This window comes from Nannospalax galili, unplaced genomic scaffold (genome assembly GCF_000622305.1).
Source record: "Nannospalax galili isolate Female #2095 unplaced genomic scaffold, S.galili_v1.0 scaffold1282, whole genome shotgun sequence".
NCBI lineage: Eukaryota > Metazoa > Chordata > Mammalia > Rodentia > Spalacidae > Nannospalax > Nannospalax galili.
The window spans coordinates 669358-675267 of record NW_008348795.1 but is presented as its reverse complement, the minus strand read 5'-3'; positions in this window follow the sequence as shown (position 1 = coordinate 675267).

Here is a 5910-nt window from a genome sequence, read left to right as displayed (position 1 = left end):
TCCTCAGTGCAAGTTCATCCACTGAGGTCAGTCAGCCTATCTAGAGTCCCTTCCTTTAAGAAGACCAGCTCTTACTCACCCAGCAGTAATCAGCTGCCTATAATACTTGGCAATAGCTGCCAATAATACAATGGGCTTGCTGTCCGTTTCCAGTTCTGGGCTGGGTTTTTGTCTGCTTGAGTTGCATAGGTCTTGTACATGCTGACACCATTGCTGTAGGTTCATATGAGAAGGGTCCCAGGAGCCTGTAGGAGTCTATTTCCATATGGTCATGCACCTCCTCCCTGGCTCTTACAGCCTTTCCACCTCCTCTTCCACAATGGTTCCTGAGCCTGGGTGGGTACATTTTAAAATAGGAGTACTGTCCAAGGACCCACACTCTATAAGCTTTTATTTTGGCCATTTGTGACCTTTTGTGTTTCTGGGCCTCTTTTGTATGAGAGAACAGAGAGATACACTGTCCTCTTTACCCCTTGTTCTATATCTATGAGCCTTAGGTGCAACTTAGGCTTGAGCAATTTACAGACAATCTCTGTGTGTAACCAGTTGTGGAACTCTGTAATAATCTCTGTCTGTTGAAAACAAACTTTTTGTTGTTGTTGTTTGATGGGTGGTGACTGGGACACTTATCTATAAATATAAGGATCCATATTCTGCACATAGAAATTACATTTGTCTAGGGATGTGACAGCCTTGGGGTTTTCTCTAAGCTCTAAGCTTTATAGTACCACATATGAGTTTCCTCTCATTTAATGGGTTTTAGGTCCAATTAGGTAGCTGTTGATTACTCCTAAGATAAAAGTGCCATTACTATACCAATGTTGTTTGCTGTGCTGCTCTTGATGTGGTTTTTAGGTCTTGAAGCTGGGACTGGACTATCGATTGATGTTCTCCCTTAGCAGCTTGCGTAGTTGTCTCCAAAGCTATGAGAGCTGGCTCTCAGGTCAGTTCCATTTCCATTGCTCCAAATCCTGTGTCTGAAGCACATCCTGTCTTCAGCAGTAAGGTCTTACCTTCAAGTTCTGGGAGGCAATCAAGGGCTGTGGCAATAGCCTGTGTACTTTTGTGAGTCTCTTAGACTACCCTGGCCAACAACTCAAAGGAAGGTTTCTCTTGCCTGGCACTATTTCTTGTTACATAGCCTTCAGCTATACACATGGACTCCTGTAGAGATATTGTATGTATAATTTTTCAGTAGGTTTTTGGACTAATATGTTTCCCTCTGTTTTTTTTATATATTAGCTAGGCGTTATTTATCTCCTCTCTCTCTCTCTCCCTGTGTAGCCTTCCCTCCATGCCCTTCCGATATAAACTATCCCCACTTTCCCCATTTCTCCCTTGATAATTCTTCTCTGCTATAGTTCTACCAGGTACACTTAGTTTTAAAATGAATTATTTCTTCTCTCATCCATCTGTCACACAAACAGCAGAAAGGTGAAATGGCTATGTTGAGAAATTGAAAATGGAGGGATAGAATATCAGCTTTAGCAACAATTTCAGGTTATGTAAAGTACTATGAAAGAATCCAATGAGATCTGGATACAAAGAATAGGTCTGGGTGATCTATTACAGATACATTGAGGAAAATGTTCAGTGACTGTGAGAGGGGCTGGCATGGCAGGAACCACACAGGTGAAATGGTGAGGTGTATGAAGGCTCTGAGGTAGAAATCAGCTGAGATATTGGAGTCCAAAGGCAGGCCCAGAAGCACAGTGGAAAAGATTCTCCTTAGGAGAAAATTTTCCATTCAGTGAGCTCTTCAGTGATCACTCCTCAGGCATGCTGGTAGGTACATTTCCAATCTTTAAAAAACACTATTTTTAGTCTGGTGTGGTGGTGTACGCCTTTAATCCCAGCGCTTGGGAGGCAGAGGCAGGCAGATCTCTGTGAGTTCAAGGCCAGCCTGGTCTGCATAGTGAGTCCCAGGACAGCTGGGGCTGCAGGGAGACCCTGCCTCAAAAAAAGACAAAAAACAAAACAAAACAAACAAAAAAACAAAAAAGCTCACTATTTTTACCAGTCATAAATACAGACTTTATTCCCTCCCTAAGATTCACACTTGAAAGACTGACTTCCCATAAAGTTGATACCTATCCTCTGTACCAATAGGCTGTTCTCTGGTTCTCTTTAAAGTGTCTAAGAAGATGGTGTCCACAAAACTGTAGGCACTACTGCACTGCAACCACAGTATGAAATACAGTAGGGCTCCCATGCTTCAGAGGCCATTCGTGCAAATTGACATAATTGTAACACACTTCATAGCTCTTGGAAGCACTAAACAATAATAATAAGGTAATAATAATAGTAATAAACTACTAGAAAGCTCCTCTTTCCACGGGTAAAGGGAGGAACCACCAGGCCATGAAATGGAAGTCTTTGGTACAAAGGAGGAATGACAGGGAATCTTGGACTATGTGAAAAGCAGTTGATACAGATGATGCCATTCACCTCTCATGGGAATTCTACAGCCATCTGATTTGCAAGAAAGTGATGCTGTTAGAATGCCCAGCTAACAAAATGAAACTTTATTCTTTCTGAGGGAAAAGACATTCTTCTTTAAGGCGCTTGTCAAGAGTTTGAATGTGAAATGTTCCCCACTGGCTTAAGTGTTTCAACAGTTGGTCCCCAACTGGTGACATTTGTTTTGGGAAGTTGTGCTACCTGCTGGAGATAAGATGTAACAGGAAAGAATGGGTTGCAGCCAGCAGGTGTTGAAGATGCTAGCCTGGCTCCCTGTTCCCCTAGGTGTCCCTCCCTATACTTCTCCCACCACCTGCTGTCCCTGGCAGGGTGAACTATGTAACTGGGAACCATGAATAAACAAATTCCTCTCTGCCTTGGTTTTTCTTGTCACAGTGAGGAAGAAAGTAACTAAAGCAGTCTTAATGAAATTCTTATCTGACATCCGGTAATGGAAAGGGGTTTTAGGCTACACTGAGATTTGAGGGTCTTCTCCACAGGGTGAGATCTTGGGCAAATCATTCTTTCTGAAGCTCCCATTTCACATCTCTATAAGGAAGGGCTCAGATCAGATGTTTTCTGATATGCCTCACAGTTGTAAATTCCACAGGCAAGCACAATGAAGTATAAAATTCACAGTGAAGACTAGACTCATCAGAGCTCTGTGGCAGTTCTGACTTTTATCATTTATATTCATTTGAGGAAAAATTCCCAGCCTTTCTAGCCCCAATTTCCTCTTTTCTAAGTAACAATGCTTCCGGTTAAGCTATATGAGATGACACACTCAAGAATACCTTGGAAATTATATGTCAGTGTCATTGTGAGTTTAGCTACTATAATTAACTACTATAATTAAGACCATGAAAATTAAAGTTAATACAAACCTACATACAAAAATAATATTTTTTTACTTAATCTACTATTCTTGAGACTGAGTATAAGTGATCTCAGTCTTCAGCACAGTCCTCTCACTTAGTACGATTGCTGTTTCCATCATCCAGAGGAGGAAACTGAGGTAGAGGGATGAAATGACACATTGCACACAGGACACCCGACTGTTCGGTGGTAGAGCAAGACAACTTTAAGTCGCAGTTTGCCTCTGTGACCTTAATAGTCTGATACAGAGGATCGAGACAATTTGACGACAAATAACAAAAAGAACTCCATTTGGTGGTAGAACAAGACAACCTCAAGTCACAGCTCACCTCTAACCTTAAGTAGCTTGATACAGAGGAGTGAGACAATTTGACGTGAATGACGTCAATGTTCTTGTAGCTTCTTGAGTTATATCCTAAACTGAAAAACTTATACTTTTGTATAAAATTATCCCATGCAACATATATTTGCAGTTCTGCAGCAAGATACATTGTTTTTCCCTGAAAGTTATATGTTAAAAGAAATCAGTATGTGTGCCAAACAGACCTTCTATTCAAAGAGAGATTCCAGGAGACGCCATAACAAGTTTAACAGTTTCAAACTCCAAGGAACCTGAAAAATACTTTTAATAAAAAAAAAAAAAAAAAAAAGGAAAACAGATAAAACAAGCCCTCACATTGAAATTTTTTGTGTGCATGTTCTTAACCCCAAGTGAAGCTGTCCCATGGTGGTCACTCCTTCCCTGCCACCCCAGGCAAGCACTTACTGCACTTACCCTTGTTACCATTCAGCCATAGCCTCCAACTGAAAGGCTGTGTTAATGGCAGCAAAGATTCCCTGGCAGAATTTCAGAAGCAGCAGGCAACGATTTAATTAGCTCTGAGTCAATAATTCTCCATGAACCCCAGCAGGTCAGTAAACTGTAAGCCTTATCAGCAATTATCTGTGAAAGATTATGTAGAGGCATGGCACTGAATTCTCTGCAATATCCAAGACAGGACAGCTATAGTTTGACATTAAAATGCATAAGTAATTCTAGAATCCTTGATTTAGAAATAACTCACAAAAATAAATAACACAGGGAAAACCTCAAATGGGCAAAGAAACTCACAAAAATAAATAATAGAGGGAAACCTCAAATGGGCAAGAATAGAGAATTCAAAAAACAATTTTATATATACTTTGTAAATTGTTTTGCCAGAAAAGTGGTTATATGAACAGTTCATACAGGAATAATGTCATTCCTAGTGGGGGTGAATCACTCTTTGGCTTCTAGAATATACATTGTATATATTCATCACATGATTCCTTCACTTGAATAATTCCTTATGTTCAATAGCCCTTGAAATTTGCCTCCCCAAGATCATTAGTAGTCTCTAAACTTTGCTTTGAGTTAAGAACTGATATTGCAGCTTTGATAGAAGTGTTCTGATTTGAGAATGTATGAGAGTTTTGCTTAAGACTGTAATAATGTAATGAGATGAACAAGGCTCCCAAGAGCCACCTCCTTCAAGTCACACCCCCACTGTCCTACAATCTCAGTCCTACAGATTTACCCAGCATCTTGGGGCTTCTCTTTGACTACACATAGCAAGTCAGATACAAAATTTCTTCCTACCAAGCAAAAAATTCATCCACGCTTTCAAGAGGTTAGTGAAATGTTTTCTTTACATCCTCGTGGAATTCCTCTTAATGCCTAACCTTTTTAGGGTTTTCACTGCCTAGTCATGCTGGTCTTTCTACTCAGTACCTAGGTTTGGCTATGAATAATGGAGCACTACAAGTAAAAATCTTCCTAAGAAAGATAGACGAATCTAGGTATGCTGTTTTGATGCTCCCCTAGGATGAGAGCCTCTCTGTTTTGCCACTCTGCAATACCTGGACTCCCTAATGGTCCATATAATGGGAGTTACATTCTAGACAGCAGGATGGAGGGAAAGACGAGAGAGCACAATGGCTCATGCACACCATACCTTCATACACACACACACACACACACACACACACACACACACACACACACCTCTGGGATGGTGCTAAAACTTGTGAATCTCTGGACAGTCTCATCAAAAAGTGGTTTGTATATATGGTCCCTGCCCTTGAACCTGCAGATCAGAACTGATGCTGTGTGACTTCCTGGGTAGACTGGACAGGAAACCACTGGCTGTTTCTGTTAGGGTCTCATGCTGTGAGCTGCGAAGGAGTAAATTGTGGTGCACCTACACAGTGTGTCTTGCAAAAAGTGAAGTCTCCACAGGGAGAAGATGGGGAGGAGAGAAAGAAGGCAGATAGAGAAAGAGAAAGGAGTAAGGAAGGGAGAAACTGGGGAAGGCAGTCACTTGGTTATTGTAGCTGTTTCCATTGCTATAACAAAAACAGAACACGTCACAGGGGCAAGCAGAAGTTGCCATCCATGACAGTAGGTGAAATAGCAATTATTATTGCAGTTTCTGTAAATGTTTAAGTTTTCCTCTGATTTAGCTAGACAGAAAGTTTGCAAGCCAGCAGAAATTACATGATTATCAAAGTTCACATACCTATTCAGATATCCCACTGTAACCTATAATTTGACTT